General features: G+C 36.6%; 1 protein-coding gene across 3 annotated transcripts in view; it reads right to left on the bottom strand.

The window, feature by feature from the left end:
• Nucleotides 1-20,264, bottom strand: part of LOC129744338 (spondin-1) — a 159,957-nt gene that overhangs the window by 35,939 nt on the left and 103,754 nt on the right. The window lies entirely within an intron of this gene.

The following is a 20,264-nucleotide window of genomic DNA, read 5'->3' as shown; positions in this document are numbered from 1 at the left end:
CTTTCGGCTGAAGTTGATGAAAAATTGAAAAATGCTTCAATTGGATTTGAGTCTAAGTTAAAAATGGTTATTACCAAACACGAATAAGCTTTGAAATGTGATCCCGTTACTTTGCTTCTAAATAACGAAGCGTTCACACGTAACTTTTCCTAGAAGGGGTTAGTTTTGCTCAGAGGGGTAATCGAAACATGCCATGGAAATTTGAGGTGGTTGAGATGCTTTTTCATTCCTTCTTTTGGCTTGCTATGCTTTCGAATGTGAATATTTATGTGACTGGATTCTAGCATCTAGTCATCAAAGAATTATTTTCTCCGAAAACATCTTTTGCCGTACATCTTACTAATATTTTTAAAAATTCAAAAAATATGTTCAAAATGTGAATTAGCAACAATTTTGTTGATAATGTTAAGATTTCACGTAAAAAGGTAATATTTCTTCAAAATAAAAGGACTCAAACTGGCAACACTTCCGGGAAAATCGGCTTTGAGCTCAAGCGGAAGCAATACAATCCGGGTAAACATACTCCCATACAATTTCTTTGAGAAGATGGAAGAAATAAATTTTCCAACCTTTTTCCCGCTGTTTACGTAAAGCAAAACGGAGGAAATCGTTTCTTGCGAAACCATAAGCTACTGCTGCTGCTCGGAAACGGAACCAGTTTCTATTGGAGTAGGATGATGATGATGATGATGATGATGATGATGCGGAAAGCGTGTGCACTATGTAGAATGCAGTATGCAGCAACTAACTAGCTATGCTAGTTACTATTTGCTCTTTACTAACTGAGCCCGCAGGGAATGCAGTCGAGCTAGCTAGAGAAGCTTTCTTTGACGGAATGGTTCGATAGAGATGGTTTCTGCATCTATCAGGAAATCTTAATTTGCGCTCTATTTGTGTTTCGAAGTTTGGTTTCGCGCTCCTTTGAGCAATCTTTATGAAAAATTTTCATATTTATTTAAAAAAAAATCTTATTATATATTCTTAGAATTAAACTACTGATTTTTTTCAGTTGGCTAAGAAAACTTGCTATATTCGATTTGACGTTTTTGAATTACAGAGAACGTTTTTATATATACCTACGCTATTTATAAAGAGTAGTTTTTTTATAATTTTTCTTTACTTCTACTACTTTTTTCTAACTTCTTCAATAAATATGAAAAAAGGTACAACAAATTTTCAAGCAGACCAGAGATTCTTCCGTTATGGTCGTAACAAATTAAAAACCGCTAAAAAATCTAAGCAGAAAAACTTTAATTCAGAAACCACTGAACCATATTTTACAAACTTTGTATCTTTGAGCTATCGAAAGTGTTGTTCAAAATTTTGTAAACGAAGTTTCTTTATTAAAAAAATGGCTTTTGAGTTATGCTTCCAAGTGTAGCTCGCGGGAAGCGAAAAATCTTGTAGTTGGTCCGCAATATGTTAAGACAAGAGAATTATCAAGAAGAATTCATAAAACTCGAAGCATTCTTTGCTCCCTTTCTCTATATGGGAATGAAATTAGAAAAGTTGGCCAAAGAAATTATGGTTTCAGTTGAAGTTCTTCAAACGCTCGAAGCGTTACACAGATGAAATTTTATGTAGTAATAGGATTAAATAAGTCATTATTATTGTTGTGAGTAATTGTCTTGGACACTATAAAAAAAAATTAAAATATGATCAAAATTTCACTCGAACCGAATTTGAAGTTTTTTTTTGGTTTGTTTTTGTGTTTTCAACAGTAGAGAAATCGACAAACGCTTGGACGCTTAAACGCTTAAACTTCCATGGCGACCGTCAAAATGTGCTCTGAACATTACAAAAATAAAATTAAAAAAAAATTTATTGACACTTTTCGATTATTCCTATTTATATAAATTGTCTTCGTGTTAAATAGAAACTTTTGAAAATCTTCCTAAAAACTTTGAAATGATGATTTAGATTTGAACAAAGAATCAATTATTTTTTATTTTATTTTTTCACCAAACATCGTAGGCTACATATATATTCTTAAAACTAGTAGTACAATCTTAATATTACTTTAAATACTACAAAATTAGGTTCTTAAGTGCCTGTCGCCGTAAAAAGCACTTTTTAGCTGCTGTTTAGACATAGTAAAATCTATGTTCTGGTAGTTTTTATTATAATTCTGCATAAGACAATTGATTGGACTATTTTTACCATAATCAGTTCGAGCAGAGGTTAAAATAAACAGATTTCTGGTTCTCAACTGGCGACTCGGACAATAAAAGTTTGACTTATTTAGTAGATAAGTAAATTGAACACGCTGATTAATTATGTCGTTTACAAAGGAGATTGCAGCAAATTCTCTTCTAACACTTAATGGTTCAATATTTATTAGTAAACAGCGTGATTCGTAGCTCGGTAATTGGCTCTGAGACCATCCTAGATTTCGTAAAGCAAATAGAACAAATTGTTTCTGAATGGATTCTAAACGGTTTTTATGAGAAATTTGAAAGGGGGACCACACAACGCTGCAGTATTCAAGTATGGATCGGACATAAGCTGTATACAATGTTTTTAATGTATATGGGTCTTGAAAATTATAACTAAAACGTTTTATAAAGCCAAGCATACTATTTGATTTTTGAATTACTGAGTTATAGTGATCTACAAAAGTAAGTTTTGAGTCCAATATAATACCTAGATCTCTTATCTTATTAATTCTCTCCACAGGCTCATTTCCTAATGTGACAATTTCATATGACGGATATTTTTTCCTTGTAAATACAATATGTGAACATTTTTCACGTTTAGTTCAAGAAGACTTTTACTGCACCATTTGTAAAAAATATTTATTTCATTTTGAAACACCCTGAAATCTTCTTCGTTGTTGACTATCATATCGTCTGCGTATATAAGCACGTTTAGCTGGTTCAGTAAATAAGTAATGTCATTGACGTATAAGATAAATAATAAGGGACCGAGATGGGAGCCTTGAGGCACACCAGATGTAACGGAGATGCTTTTCGAAAGTGAACCATTGAATCTAACAATTTGTGTACGGTTTGTCAAATACGACTCAATCCATTTCAGCAGTTGTGTACTGAATCCGTTTTTGTGTAGTTTAAATATTAACAAAGGGATGTCGATTCTATCAAAAGCTTTACTGAAGTCCGTGTATAAAGCCTGAACGGAATTTCCTTGATCCATAGAGTGGATATTATAAGAAACGAATTCAAGTAAATTAGTCGCTGTAGATCGTCCTTTAACAAATCCATGTTGCTTTTCAGTTATGAGTGTTTTTATTTGATTATATATTTTTTGATTCACTATTGCTTCAAAAAGTTTCGGTATGCACGATAAGATTGCTATACCCCGGTAATTTTTAATGTCAGACTTTTTCCCCGACTTGAAAATAGGTACAAGAAAAGATTCTTTCCATACTTGAGGAAAAACACCGGATTTCAACGATGAGTTGAACAATAGAAACAAGGGCATACTTAGTTCATTTACAAGATTTTTTAAAAGTAATGGAGGAATTCCATCAGGCCCGGGCCCTTTGGAGCTATCCAGGGAGCAAATTGATTTGTGTATTTCCTCAAGGGTGATTGAATCTACCACAGTCAATGATGCTGAGTCGGAAAAATAATCGAAAAACGCAGTGTCGCGATCGGCTTCCGAAAAACTGGTGTAAACGCTTTGGAAGAAATTTGCAAACAAATTACATATTTCATGGGAATTATTACCGTTAGCGCTATCCAAGTGCATACGAGATGGAAAATTATTACTTTTCAATTTGGAACTTACATACTTGAAGAAGCTTCTTGGGTTAGATTTAATGTTTTCCTCTGTTTTCTTATTATATTCTTCGAAGGAGGTATTAATGCATATGGCTAGTTGGTTGCATGCTTCTTGATATTCTAAACTATTAGCTAGCGATGGTGTCTTTTTCCAGTTTTTATGCGCTTTCTGCTTTTTATTTCTAAGATGCTTTAGCTCTTTTGAAAACCATGGCGGATTTCTGTTATTATTCGTTCGTCGCTTTATTTTTATTGGGACATATTTACTCAAGATATTACCAAGAATGTTATAAAAAATAGCTACCTGATTGACAGTTTGGTTTTCGCTTTGAAATGATGATTGCCAATTAACTGATTGTAATTTAGTTTTAATCATTGTGTAATTTGCATGGAAAAAGTCAAGGGTCTCCTCATATTCGTATTCTGGTATTCCTTTGTTGTCAGAACATATAATTGAAAACTCGATAGCTGTATGAAATATCTCATTTTTCCAAATTGGATTAGTAGCTTCCAAAATACAAAAGTCATCTGTCAAGTTTGAAAACAGTAAATCGAGATAGCGATTGCAGGCATTTTTCACATGATTTATTTGATTAAGACATAAGGTAGCAAGATTGTCGAAAAGGAATTGTAATGTTTCATTATCTCCAAAAATCGGTAAAAGGATTGCTTCATTATCTTCATCGGGTAAAAATTGTAGATTCGATTGATTAAAATCGCCATACAGGTGAATTTTGAATTCGGGTTGGAAGCTTTTGAATAGTTCTGTTATGCTCAGTAGAAACTTTTGGAAATAATCTTTACTGGCATATTCTGGAGGAAAGTAGATCGATCCAAAAATATGAGTTTCCTTGAAGATTTGAGCTTTTGCCCACACCTGCTCAAATTCTTTGTGCTTAGTTATTTCAATGAGCTCAGAATCGAAAGCAGAGCTTATTGCTACTACAACGCCTCCGCCTGATTTCTTGTCGGACAAATTGAAATTTCGGTCATCTCTGTAGACATTGTAACGCGATCCAAAAATTTCCTCGCTTTTTATACTATCATCCCAGCTTGTTTCGGTTCCTAAAATGATAGTATAATTACTTGCTACTAAATTTTTATGAATTGTGTTTAGTTTAGATGCGCTTCGCATTCTGTTAAAGTTTTGGCAATATGCCACAATTTCTTTATTATTGATAACTGGGTGATCGCACGAACGAATGGTAACATGATCCGCTTGGTTTATAAATACAGAGGAGCTAGTGCTTACATAGGCACGCGTCGGTTCGGCAGAAAATATGGGTTGTTATACATTATCGGGTTGAAATATAATGCCGATGGGTCGTGGTGACAGCACGGTGCAACTAGAGGTGCGGTGAATGGCTGATTAAAGGTAGCGTATGGATGAGCGGGTGGCATTGTCGTCATCGTGTTACTGTTCTGGTATGTTGATGAGTTCGGAAGGTGTGGAGAGACCGGGGGTGGCGCAGGAATATTTGAAGGCCTTTTTCGATGCCTTAGCACATTTGGTGAAGCAGAACTAGGACCGGGGTTCAATGTTTCTCCCCATTGGAAGTTGATGAAGGTCGGGATCTTCGCTTTCGGAGTTGATTTTCTATTAAAAGCGACTTTTGCGGCAGCCAGTAGCTCTTTGTCAGTAGTGGCTCTTGCTTTTGATGAATTTTTTACGGGGGATTGTTTTCGTGACTGCTTCTGTTGTTTTCTTGATAGGAACATTTCTTTTTGTCTTTGTTGATGCTGCTGTTTTTTATGCTGTTTTCGCCTGGCTTTTTCCGCGGCCTTGACTTGAGCCGCACGCTTCCGTTTCCTCTCGTCGTATTCTTCCCAGTACTGTTGAGGTTTCCAAAGCATTTTGTTTCCGATTCGTCTCCAGCCGCTAGACGAAGTAGATGGATTTACCCTTGACGACGAAGCAATTTCCTCGGCTAGAGTTGGTCCTGAGTCGTGTTGATGATCGGCCGGTTTGGCTTTAACAGCGTCGTGAATGGACCGTAATTCATCAATAAGATCCTCGTTTACACCAGGATTCCTCACTGTAGCTCTTAACGCGTTCAGTTCCACCGCGATTGACTGGAGCGTAGGAGTGAGCTCCTGTTCAAAATTTATATAGCAGCTACGGTGTTGTTCCCCGATTTCCAGTCTTAGACTATCAAGATCCGCTTGAATGTCTATTGGTGATTGACTGGCTGCTAATATTGTTGATACTGCCTGGCTGAAGTCAGCTTTCAACGAACGACTATCCTCGTTGCAGGACTGGACAATTTCATTTATTGTCGCCGTGTTGGACAGTTCCAATTTTTTAAGCGATGACAGCTCTTTTTTCAGACCGTTTATTTGATTTGAGAGCGTATCTATACCCTCAATCAAGGTCTCCAGGCATGAAAATTTCACTAATTGTGAACTAATTCTCTCCTGGGAGCTGTTTTGGAGTTTAAGTTGCTCCATTATTTCATTCTGTCGAGACATTAATCTCGACAGATCTATCTGGTCCTTAATTGAATGCTGACAGTCATAGCAGACTGGCAGCATAAATCGCCTTATAGACTCCTCGCAATTCCGCTGCACTCCGATACAGGCGGCGTGGAATCTTCGATGACAGGGACCCGTACACGTCCAAAGGTGGACGCCATCGATAACATCGCAGGTTGGAATTTGACACTTTGGCATTTTTTTTCCTCGTACAGTTAACACGGCACAAAAAAGTTTATTAAACAAACGTTGGCACTTTGATATACGCGGCGGCTTTAGGGAACACTAATTAATTTGAATTGACGGCGGTGCGCGAAAATACGTCTGTACTGTACGACGACTGAATACTGAAAATCCTTCAGTTACAAAATGGGAAACTTACTCTCATCGATGGTTGAAATTTTAAAATTTTCATCAAAATTCGGTTAACTTAGTTTAAGGTTGCCAGTATTTCTCCCGCACGTACGGGATACGTTTTTTTAAACCTGGCAAATTCCGGGCATTCTATTTCCAAATTTTCAAACCAAAATCCGGGCAAATTTTACAAAAAACCAGGATTATTTATTCAACAAAAATCTTGAAAAAGAATTTGAATTATTTTTTTTCCTCGAAATACGGCTCCCAAAAAATCGTCTCTTTTTATTTTGATTAATCTAGCTTTAAAAATTCTATTTTTGGGTGAAATTGTTTAAAATGATAAAAATGCAATTTGAATTCATGCAAACTCGATCCTAGTTAAAGATTTTAGTCTTTGATTTGGCACTTGATAAATCTGCTTGATAAACAATACGCCAAAAAATATGGAATTCCCTGCAGTTTTTTTTAGAAAAGATACATGTTTTTTTTATCCTCAAATACTTTTTATCAAAAATCCATTCCTTAACTTAATTCAAAATTTGAACTTTAACTCTTCAAAGCATAGTGTTGTTTCAAAACAACACTAATCAAAATTCAAATATCTCGTAAACGCTTGGATATTTTGAAGTGATGCTTTGACAAAAAATATTTTAGAGATCTAAAGAAATTAGTTTATGGTATTTTTATAACGACATTTTAATGTATGATTGAGATATGGCAAAAATTTTTTTTTTGAAAATCGCTGTTATTTCTTTATATTTGATAATTCTTACAATTTTTTAATTTCAATTAGTTATAAACACCTTCCGGCACCCAAAATTTAGTTCGGTTGTCCTGGTTAGCTTTCGTTTAATCACTGGTCATAAATGATGAAATGATTGAACAAAATATAAAATAATTTAATATTTACTTTAAGAATGCCACTTTTAAATTGTTCATTCTTTTATGATTGATAACCATTTAAATCATTAATATGGGATGTGTTTTAATCGTATAAAATATTTATAATTTTGTTATTTTTTAAAATTTAATTTAAATGTGGTTTCAATTTCATTTACTCAATAATTTCCATCTAAGCAATCATTGGAAATAATGACAATCTCGAAATACACATTTGCATCACCAGGTTGATTTACTATCCACGTGTTGATGAAAATTTGAACAAATTTTCAATTTTAGGCGATGGAAGCGCTGCCGAATTTGGGTGATGGTTTTCCATTAGTGCAAGTGGGATGCAGCTAAACTTCCACCCAACTTTCGACAGATCTTATGGGGTTTTTCTTAAGGAGAGAAAGAATAACTTTTCGCTTCCATCGCCCATTGGATTCATTTTGGGGTCAGAGTCCCCAAATATAAAAACTAATCTCAGCCTTGGTTTTGAAAATTTGAGAACATCAACACTTGTTCAGCTTTGTTCTATATTGTAGATCAATCAACGATAAACAACGTGAAGAAATGGAACGCGCTCACCGAGTTAATTGTTGGCAACAAATAAAAACAGCCGCTTGATTATTTTTCGTCCTAAGATGCCCGTAAACCACTTTGTTAGAGACACTTTTTCACTAAAATTGACAACGCTAAACCACAAATCTTCACTGCAACGATGAAATCAAAACACTTTCGCGTGCGGTTCGCGAAAGTCATGGACTACTTCTAGTCATATTGAAATATATCAAGAATGTCTCAAATTATTTTTCAAATTTGATGGGCCATAACTTTTATGATATTCAAAATAACGACTAGAAAAATCTGTTTAGTTGTGTTATTCAAATTCAAATGTTTTTAAATATTTCACTGAATTAATACCCATTTGAAAAAGTCATGCATTAAAGGGTTAAATCTGTAGCGGAATTTGAATTTAAATCTGTTTCGGAATTTCAATACGTTTTCTGAAATGTACAAAGAAAAAGTGGTATCTGAATTTAGATTCCAGATCAGAATTTCAAATTTAAGTCAAGAATTTGGTTCAAAGCTCTCAATATCCATAATTAAAATTTTGATGTTTTAAATTTCCATTTATTTTAATCATGTATTTCAATACCGACTTGCAAATCTAAATGAAAGTCAAAATTTCAAATGATGAATCTGTATCGCCATTTTAAAGCTTTCTTGGGTTAGTATTTTCCATTAGCATAAAGTTTAAGAATTACGAATCTGAATATGGAACAAGAACTGAGGATAGTTACTAAGTTTTTTTCAATATACGAAAAAATTAAAAATTTCTATATCGATCGATAAGGCTGTAAAATTTTAACAACAGTTTTATAAAGTTTCACTGTCTTACACTGTGAAAATCTAAATTCAGCCTCAGTTTAAATGCATTGGTTCAACATAGGAAATCATTCAAATTTAATGTTTTTTATCTCAAAATTTACAGCATTTTTTCAAAGATTTTATTGGTAAGACTTAATTAAATATCTCGTTTAGTTCTCGGCATTTAAGGTTTCCAGAATATTTTTCAGACATATCGGGCAATTTTATATAAAAATCTAGCAAAATCAGGGCATTTGATTTTCAAATTTTCAACCCAAAAGCCGGGCAAATTTGATCAAAACCACGGATTTATTCGAAAAAAAAAAAAAAAGAATAGACTTGAAGATATATGTTTTCCTTAACACACATCAGCTTATTATAAGTCGTTTTTGAGGATTCCGACAACTGTTTATGGTTATTTAAATAATACTTTCAATTTCTGAAATAAAGTGAATAAATATCCAATCCAAGGTTTTTCTATAAGATTCGGGCAACCGGGTTGGACCGAACTTTTTTTACATTTTGTGTAAAATTTCCAAGGGCAATGTGGGTAAAACCGGAAAATCTGGCAAGCTTATCTTAGCATCACCATAACAATCTGGTTCAAGCGATGTTAATATTTTTTGATTTATTGAATTCGATTTTGATTATTCGAATATTCTTTAAGTTACTTCCCAATGATGATGGCTCCAGATGTTTCTCCGAAATCCTAGAAGGATCCCTTGAATGAAAAGCTTAGGCATAAAGTCAAACTCAAGATAAACTGGAACAGGACAATCAAGCGAAAAACCCATTTTCAATCAAACCATGAATGAACGGACGAGTTGAATTAAAAAAAACTTGATGATTAAAAACGGCGGTAGGAAATTTAAAAAATTTCTTCAAATTTCGATTTTTGAGGTACTCTGAATTGCATCATTTTTGACTTGAGTGTTCGCAGTAGTTAGAACTTTCTCTTTCGAGAAGATAAAAAAAAATATATTTTTCAGAGCTATGCTCTGCTTTATTCGAATTCTCACTTAAGACTAAATTACATTTGTGCCTTATGCTAACTTGTTGGAACTTTCGGTGAGGTCGTCGAGTTTGCTCTGCATGTCCGGTTGTGTTTGGGCGAGCAAAACAATATCGTCAGCCAGGTCAAGGTCGTTCAGTTGCTCCATTGTTAAAGGATTCCACGGCAATCCTCGGTTCGGTGCACAGTCGATCGATCCAGTCAGAATCTCAGTCAGAATGCAGAGCAAACTCGACGACCTCACCGAAAGTTGTTCCAAGGCAGCAGGTCTCAAAGTCAATGTCGGAAAGACCAAGTCGATGGAGATCAACACAGGAAATCCCTCCAGTTTCATGGTAGCTGGGCAACAAGTTGAGAAAGTGGAGTGCTTCCAGTATCTTGGTAGCCAGATAACGCCTGATGGTGGTACCAGAAAAGATATCGAAACCCGGATCAGAAAGGCCCGATTTGCGTTTGCGAGTCTCCGAAACATCTGGCGGTCACGCCAGATCTCTCTACGAACAAAAATCCGAATCTTCAACTCAAACGTCAAATCCGTATTGCTGTACGGGTGCGAAACTTGGTGCACATATGCGGTGACGACGCGAAAACTGCAAGTATTTGTAAACCGCTGCCTGCGGAACATCATCCGCGCTTGGTGGCCTGGCAACTGGATCTCGAATGAGGAACTACATCGCCGGTGTCATCAAAGGGCGCTAGAAATCGAGATTCGGGAACGTAAGTGGAGATGGATTGGGCACACGCTGCGAAAAGATGAAAACGAGATTTGCAGAGAGGCGCTAGATTGGAATCCAGAAGGTCATCGAAGAAGAGGCAGGCCCAGAAACTCGTGGCGGCGAAGCCTAGCCGCTGAAATCCAAACTGTCGACGAGAACCTTGACTGGGACCAGGTGAAGACGCTGGCTCCGGATCGTCAACAGTGGAGGTCTTTTACCACGGCCCTATGCACCGGAGGATCGGCGCGGGATCATTAAGTAAGTAAGTAAGTATGCTAACTTAAAAGTTCTGGTTAGTATAGAACGACTGTGGGAACAATCCAAGTGTTTATCTTTGGTACGGTTCCCGCGATCCGAAGGATGATCTCACTGGGTGGTCTCGATCATCTTAAGTCATCTGGCTACGCGACGAATGTTGACATCAGCATCGGCTACAATGTTGCTAATATGCAGACGTCGCGAATAAGCGAAAGTGTTTATGTTTCTTTAATTGTTATCAATCCGATTCCGTTCCAAACTAATTGATTCTGGGTGCGTTGCAAACTCAGTATTTATACCATGATGAAAATTTTCCTGAGAATTCAATTTTTCAAAAAAAAAACTCCTATATCCACATTTTATTACTTTCTATGAACTATTTAATTAAAAGAAGGAACATATACATCTGTATAGGAATGGTCATAAAAATTAGGTTTTTTAGAGTTTCTAAAATGTCCCGTTTTTTTTCGGCGATGTCCCGTTTTTTTTCTAGAAATGTTCCGCTTTTTTTAAGTATCTGGTAAGCCTAGTTCAAGAAGTTCAAGTTCAAGAAGCCTTGACCCTAATGTGAGAATGGAGTTTTGAGCAATCTAGCTCTGGATCGGCAAACATGGTTTTACATTTTTTCTTTAAAAGCCGACTGCTTAGACGCTTTCTCAACCCACAATGCATAAATTAATCATCACTCTTTCAACTTAGTTAAAAAAAATACTTGCTACAGAAAAAAATACTAGTCTTAATTTTTCATAACTTTGATAAACATTATTACGATATTTAGAATAGAAATTTTAACCATTTTTACCAAAATATTTTTGTTTCAAACTCCTTAGAGTTTTCTTATTTGAGTGAAACTTTTTACAGTTAATTGTTTAGATTGATGAATCAATATTAGAGGAGTTTAGAGTGGTATTGTTTTTGTTTTGGGAAACCTCTTTATAGCTGAGGGTCACTCTAATGGAGATCCGATGATTGGTTACCAAAAATGTATAGAATGAACCTTTTGTTGTCAAGTTTCAACGGTGAACAGGTGTCTTCGAATGTGTTTAGAAATACAAAGAAAGACAATCATGGTGATTTTCTTCAGACAGCTTCTTATATCAAACAAGATAGTCCGATAATTTTACTAACATCCTTCCATAAATTGGTTTCTCCATCTAGACATTTTATCACACACACACGCTACGTCTTTGGCAAGACGTCGAACATCTATAGAGTATTGGCATCGAAGTATAACGATACACAAGACTAAGAGAACGTTTATTGGTTTCCCCTTTCCAAAATCCATCATCCCCAAGGTTCATATTTTTCCTGTCCAGAAGTATCCAACCTTAGGAAAGAAGCAGCTACAAAAAAGCGAGCTGATAGCATATCACATCAAAATACTTTGTTCTACCTGGCTGAACACAGCATCCAAAAGTAGTGGGAGGTATCCAAGTATATATTGTTCTCCCTGATGTTTCGTCTTGGGTGGGGACTAGAAGAAGCAGAAGCCCTTGACAGTTGAATACCGCAAGCAAGCAAGCACCATCAATGGGGAAAGCGACCGGAAAGCGGCTTAGATGAATGAAACTATTGGTTCCATCATCCTGCTGCTGCTGCTGGTCATGTTATAAGTTGCAGGTTAAATTCTATCGAAATACCGCATCAGGTTAGTCCTTAGGGCCAGCTTTCAACTATTAGATAGAAAGTGGATGGATCAGCTCAACTTTTCACACATCTTATATATTGCGCTCGTCTCTGACGACTTGATGACTATACTACTTATATGTTTGATGAGCTCAAGAGGACTGCGATGAAGTAGAGCTTCTGTCTTTAATTTGGTCTTTTATTTATTTTTTTTCGTAGTTCACCCACACCAGAAAGGCAAAAAAAACTTCTCATGTCAAAGGCGAAAGATCTAGAGAAAAGTCAACCACCAAGTTTTCGAACGAAAAAACAAACTCATCGAAAAATGAGGTGCGTCGCCACCATGCGAGTTATTGCAATTTGAAAAATGTATATTTTTTACCTATTTTCTGAGATTATGATAGAAAAATCTGCAAAATACTGTGGAACTTTGAGGTATTATATTGCTAAAAACAAAAATAGGTACAAAACATTTTCTCCAAGTTTTTCTTGAATTTTTATTTTTGCAAGGTTGTTGCATAGAGCTTAACAATGTTCAACAGTGTTGATGTGATGGATATAATGTACAACTTTGTAGAAGAAACCAGGCCTGCATCTTGATTCTATAAAAAGTTAGATTTTGGCACCACCTTGCAGAGAAAAATAGAACTAATCCAAATCTATCAATAGCTAGCGCAAATATAGCCGAGTGACTTTGTCGAAGACATTGATGAGCTACAACGAAGCCTCTGGCCTGCAGTCAGTTTTGACCGCAAATGCGAGGCTCCTGACCCACTGTGAGACGTGAGAAGTGAGGCGTTAGATGTGAAACATGACAAGCGAGAAGGTGATAAGTAAGATGTAAGACGTCTCACATCTCGCGTTTTATTTCTCACGTCTCACGTTCCACATTTCACGGTTCATTTTTAACTTTTCACTCTTCACTTCTAACGTTTCACGTCTCACATCTCGCGTTTTATTTCTCACGTCTCTGGTTTCATGGCTCACGTCTCATGTGTAATACGTTAAGAATGAATATCCATGTCTCAGAACTTCAATCCTATATCTCAGGTCTCTTTCAGGTCTCAAGTCTCACTTCTTTGGTCTTAGGTGTCATGTATCATGTCTAAGCATTAAGGCGACAGGTCTCAGACCTCAGATCTAAGAACTAAGGTCTTATTTCTCAGATTTCAAGTCTCTGGTCTCATTTCCTAGGTTTCAGGTAACAGATTCGCAAGTTGCAGATTTCATATCTCAGGTAGCAGGTCTGAAGTCTCAAGTCACATGTTTAATTGTCTCAAGAGCGGCGGACTTAAAGAGGTTTTTTTTTCACTGGTTTCCGCAATTAGCACGGGGTTTTCTCACGATTTTCGGGAAAAGGACTGTTATTTTTGCACAGTTTTCATACGCGGTTTGTATTCATATACCTTTCAATATAAATCGATTTAACCACAGCATAAGAATAAAAAATCGAAGCAGAGTCGTGGTTGAACAGTTGCCAGAACTCTTATTTTATGGTTACCTTTCCATAACCTTTGTTTGAACATATACTCATATACATATATGGGAGAGTGGAGAATCATGGGCCAGATTTTTTCGTTGTTCCATAACTTCTTTATTATAAAAGATAAAATGAAAATAAAAAATGGTATGGTTTTCTACATTTTCAAGGTATCATAAGGTATTTTTTTAAATTTTTTTATAAGTTATTTTTCCAAATTCTGACTGTTTGAAAAAAAGCTATATTTTTTGGATTTTGAAAAATGGTGGGGAATCGTGGGCCACTAAATCCAAATTGACCAAATAACATGCAAAGTTTATGAGTTGACCCAAAACTGTGGTTTGCTAATTCATTTCGTTATTTAAAGCAATTTCAGATGATGAAATAAAAATGAAAGCTATGTATGATCGCATAGATTCCAAAACTTGGCTCGCGAACGTTTTGACAAAATTTCTCATATATGATGGACAAAATATTTTTCATAACTTTTCATTTGGCATAAGAAAACTTTGCAGATAGGTAAAACGTATGTTAAGTTCTGAATGTGTATAAAAACATAAAAATATAGGTGATTCAAGATGTGTGGCCCACGATTCCCCACAAGTAGTGAAGTGAATGTAGTGTTCATGCATCATTTTGCGTGAAAGTTCAACTCTTTATGCCAGTAGTGCTTTTCCAATCATATTGTTAGAAATTAACACTCCTGCCTGATCGCTTTCCGACAGGCCGCATCGAAAAATCCAGTTCAGTGGCTGAACGATTTCGCGGCATTATTCTCTTCGTCTTCGACACCAAGCTTGAAGCTGATCATATCCGCTGCCAAGATTTGGTACAGTACACTTTTAGGAGCACTTTCGGCATAGAGTTAGCGCCTCGATGCATTGAAATTTTACAACCTCTTCTTTGGGTGTAAGTTTAAAGCAAGTTGAAAATTAGGGCCACCCTAGAGTCCACACGTTGTGGTCCAGATTATAAATCAATGTATCGATATTTCTTTCATTTTCCATTTCCCCATTTAAGCCACGGGACGTGATTTATTCCAGTTTCAAACTGTTGCAAACTATTCCCGTGAAAAGAATGATGAGGAAAAAAGTAGTTTTCCCCGAAATCCGTGTGAGCGAGAGAATAAAGTTTTACTTTTCCCACTTTTCATTTCCGGTCATAATCCTCACAACAACTCGTGTTGTGCCCCGCTGATGGGAAGAGACAGAGACGGAACCAGAGAAAAAAATAGGAAGCACGTGTATTGTGTTTTGAAACGATCCTGAGGGACACTTGCGGTTTCCGCCATTCCGTATGAATGCACCCCGCACATGGATGGCTGGCTGGCTGAATGTTCGAATGTTTGCGCTTAATGGAAGTCATTAGGGAATTCCATTGAAATGCGATCGTTTTTTATCCCCCCTTCCTCCTTCTCGACAAAAGCCATCGATATGGTTGAAAATTGAATCGGTGCATCACCGGGGACTTGAATCCGGGTCCAGATCCGGTATGGAATGGGAGAAAAATGGCAATACATTCGATGCATCTGCTGCTGCTGCTGGTCTCCTTTAGAGGAGCGAGCACGTGTGAACTGAATGGGTATTGATCATTTCTAGTTTCTTGCTGTTCAATTCGTTTACTTTTTCTTCTACGGGTCTTTCTGTTGCTGCGTTAAATTTTCAATTCCCTCCATTCGATGGGACCCGTATCGTGTGCTGAAAAATGGAAAACCGATTCCCATTGCAACCACGTATTTAAGTGGAAAATCTGAGGAAAATGGGCACATACGAGGCACCTGCTGTTGCACTTGAATTGTGCATCTTTCACTTATCGCGAGCGATACCCGTACTAGATACAAACATTATTTTTGATTTTTTACAGTTTTTTTTTCTCAGAGAACATAAATATTTCTACCGAACCTAATTTGTTTGATTATAAATTTTCGTAAACAAAATAAATTTAATTAACATTTGATCCACCCTGATAAATGTGGCCATCCCGCATTCGCTATCCGGATAAAACCGCAAAAACAATAACAACATTAAACGGAACAGACGTGATGTTTGTGATGCAAGCTGGACGATAAATTTGCGCCATATTCGTCCAGCTATTCGTCAGAAAAATAGAGAATGGATGGATAGAATGGATGAGGGAATGTATCCATTTTAAATTGTGCAGGAAAACAACACGATTAACGTATTATCCGATTAGCAAACGAAACGGTGTAGATTTGAAGGGGCTTTTATTGGGTTTGCTTTGGATATTGTTTTCACAGATTTTCACAATTTCCAATGAAAATTCATCATAAAATAATTAATCGGAAAACCACGTCGAAGGAAGAGTGAATTAAGCAAAATATCGGCTTAACATATTTCAATATGAATGTGCTCAATTTTCTATTTTGGATTTTTCAAATAATTTGTTTAAACGTCTGGTTTAATGAAAGTGCATTGAGGAAACCAATTGGATTCCGAGTTTCAAAAAATTGAGTCGGGGGAAAAAAATTACTAAATCTTATATATAAAAATGGAGGCATTTTCTTTGTAACAACATCACGTATGAATGGTTGGTCGGAATGATGTGAAATTTGGTGTCCGAGGGTTTTTTGGGTCAGAGATGGTTTGTATAAAAGTTTCAAGAATCTCACTTTTTATGAAAGGGGGGTCCCAATACAAATTCAACTTTATTTGTTACGATTTCCATAAGAATGCAGAAAGGGACGTGTAGATGAAATTAAACATTTATTACGATTTATACTTTAGAAGGTAAAACGAAGTTTACCGGGTCAGCTAGTAAAAGTATAAAGGGAAGATCACATCTGTACTTTAAGCGCTATAGTAAGATTTCTGAATAAACTTATATCCAGGTATTTTTTACGTAGAGTATAAAAACCGCGTAAAAAATAAACCTGGCTTTTAACAGGGCGGTGGAAACAATGCCAAAGTGAATATGACGCGAAGTCTCAAGCGGTACTCGGAAATAGATTTTCGACGCCATCTTGAAATTCAAGATGGCGAGCAGCCTTAATTCAAGATGGCGGCTTTCGCTTGACTTTACAATGTTGTAAATTACTGAAAATCGCTAGAAACCCCTACAATTTAGCATTCAATGAGTGTGGATCGAATACCGTTATATAATTGATAAATCTTGCAACAATGAAATAAAAATAATTAAAAGTGAATAAAACTAACAAAATAAGCCTAGGTTTGGTTGTTCCTGTGACCCGCCGGAACTGCTTCCTAGCGAAGGACCGATCTGTATGTTTGGCGACCGTGGCAGGTGTTTTCTCTTAGATCTGTGTGATTCGAAGTTTGAAAAAAAAAAAAACGAAACAAAATCAAAAACACAGTGTTGAATTACCGTTTACCCATTGCAAAAACACTTAGTGAGTAATTCGGATACACATTATGTGTAAAAGCTGTTGTTGCAAAAAGAAGCAGTTTTTGGTGATTTTCGATTGCTATTTCGGAAAAAAGTGATGTGTGTGATGAATTTTGACGCGAATCTCAAGCGAGTTGAGAGGACAGTCTGAGCGTTTTGCTTAAAATTTCAAGCGTATTGAGAGGACAGATCGATAATGGATGGCGAGTTGGGAGGACCGCCAGTGCATATTGACACGAATTTTAAGCGTTTTAACCCGCTACACACCCGCTAGGACAGTTAGAAGTTTAAAGGCGAATTGGAAGGACCACCAATTTATTTTAATGAAAATTTCAAGCGAGTTGGGAGGACAGCTTGAAATTTAAGGACGAGTTGAGAGGATAGCCTGAGCGTTTTGATTACACGCAGAAAAAAGACGACTGTTGTTCTAATTATTTCAGCTGGTTACACCAATCATCAAAACGCAGTTGCATTCATCTTTACTAAAGGATGATACGGTCAAAATTTGGTCAATATCAACTTTACGTATTTCTTTCAATTTTGCATTTAAAAAACCTGAACACCCCTCATTTTGAAGGTGTGTGTGTGTTGAATGTTGCTCCTTTTTTGATTTTGGAATTCACTCTTCAGTTGTCAAAATGCCGTCTAAGGAAGAAGAGCAGCGTATCAAAATTTTGCTCGCGCATCGCGAAAATCCGAGCACGCAAAGCTGGCAAAATCGCTAAAAATTGCTAAATCAGCCGTTACAAATGTAATTAAAGTGTTTGGGGAACGTTTGTCGACAGCCAGGAAGTCTGGATCGGGGAGAAATCGAAAACCGGAAGCCGCTGAGACGACAAAGAGAGTTGCCGGTAGTTTCAAGCGAAACTCTAACCTCTCTCTCCGAGATGCCGCAAATAAGCTGGGTGTATCGTCTACAACCGTGCATCGAGCCAAAAAACGAGCCGGACCACGACTTACAAGAAGGAAGTGACTTCAAATCGCGATGACAAACAAAATACGACGGCCAAAGCGCGATCCCGGAGGCTGTACATGACGATGCTGACGAAGTTTGACTGCGTGGTAATGGACGACGAAACCTACGTCAAAGCCGACTACAAGCAGCTTCCGGGACAGGAGTTTTATATGGCAAAACGAAGGGGAAAGGTGGCAGATATTTTCAAGCACATGAAACTGACAAAGTTCGCGAAGAAATATCTGGTTTGGTAAGCCATCGGTACCTTTGGCTTGAAAAGCAGCATTTTGCTAGCTTCCGGTTAGCTTTCGGGACTGTCAACCAAGAAATTTAAGTGAAAGAGTGTTTGAATAAACGTCTGCTGCCTTTCCTGAAGAAACACGGTTGTTCCGTACTATTTTGACCTGATTTGGCATCTTGCCATTACGGTAAAAAGTCCATGGAGCGGTACGCCGCCAACAACGTGCAGGTGGTTCCCAAGGACAAGAGCCCTCCCAACATGCCAGAGCTCCGCCCAATTGAGAAATACTGGGCTATTGTCAAGCGGAACCTAAAGAAGACCAAAAAAACTGCTAAGGACGAGCAGCAGTTCAAGGCAAACTGGCTTTCTGCGGCGAAGAAGGTGGACAAGGTGGCTGTACAAAATCTGATGGTAGGGGTTAAGCGTAAGGCCCGGCAATTCGGATTTGGAAAAGCGGAAGCCTCACTGAATATTTTTCCTGAATTTTATACTAATTAAACTTGAAAAAAAAATTGATTTGATTTTTTAAATAAACGATTTCACCGATTCACACGCGTTTTCCCCTGCCCAAATTTTGGCCGTATCACCCTTTAGATGGGTTTAACGTGTTTTGGCAAATCACTTAAATACTTAAAAATAAAATTTTCACCGACGAAGGGAATAAAACGCGTCCATTGCTGAAAATTCAAGGCTTACTGTTCTAAACATTACTTAGCTTATGATTTTTTTCGAATATTGCATCAAAAATTAATCAAAGTCTACTTTAAAAAAAAATAGAAAATTCTAATTTTTTCGATTCCAATAGAGCTTAACTTTATTTTGCCATCAGTTTGCTAGGAAACGTCGTAAAATGTTGAAATATTGTGCAAAACGTGTGATTTGAATGCCCCAACAAATGTTTAGAACATCTCATTCATTTAAATGCTCATCTAATCAAAAAACTGCTTTAAAGAAACTTTTAAATAACTTTCAAAATTAAACCTATATAACTCTGCTCTGAACAGAGATAAATTTGATATTTGCAACAAAGTCTCATATTTTCGTTGTAGGCTACAACTTTGTAGAATAAAGTAAAGCTCTTTCTTGAAACAAAAGATTCAAATTTTTCATAGTAGACATTGACTAATGTTTTTATGCTTCAAGGTTATGAAGCATGTTTGAAGGAACAAATGTTTTGAAAAGAGTTCCACATCTAGGAAAAAGTTCCACATCTTGCCCTTCCGGACCACTGTGCCCCGGTTGGCTTCTTCCTGAGACCCGCCGGTACTGCTTCCGAGCGCCGGACTGATCTGAACATTTGGCAACCGTGGCAGGTGTTTTCTTTTTGATCTGTGTGGTTCGAGGTTTTAGAAAAAAAACGAACCAAGAATTAAATAACAGTGTTGAAGGTTCACGTGAAAATTATTAAATCAAACAAGTTAAGGATAAAACGGGTTGCGAAAATCCCAAGTGAATAATTGGAATACAAATTATGTGTGATAGCTGTTTTGCGAAAAGAATAAATTTTTGATGATTTTCGTTTGCTATTTCGGAAAAAGTGAATATGAAAAATTAATGGATATGATGAATAAGTACATACTATTAAATTTTTGAAGTAAATTTATGTCAATTTGGATGCACAAAACTGAACATCACGTTTGACGTAAAATTACACACCATAAGAGCACCTGTATCCGTGGTCTTCTTTTGCGTCTAATTTATACAAAAATAGTACCAACAAAATTAGATCCAATCCAGTGAAAAAAATGGCAACCCCATTCGTGATCTATTAACTGTCAAATGGTTTAG

The sequence above is a fragment of the Uranotaenia lowii genome, chromosome 2 (genome assembly GCF_029784155.1).
Source record: "Uranotaenia lowii strain MFRU-FL chromosome 2, ASM2978415v1, whole genome shotgun sequence".
Classification (NCBI taxonomy): Eukaryota; Metazoa; Arthropoda; class Insecta; order Diptera; family Culicidae; genus Uranotaenia; species Uranotaenia lowii.
The sequence above is the reverse complement of the archived record's forward strand: the minus strand, read 5'-3'. Positions and strand labels throughout refer to the sequence as shown.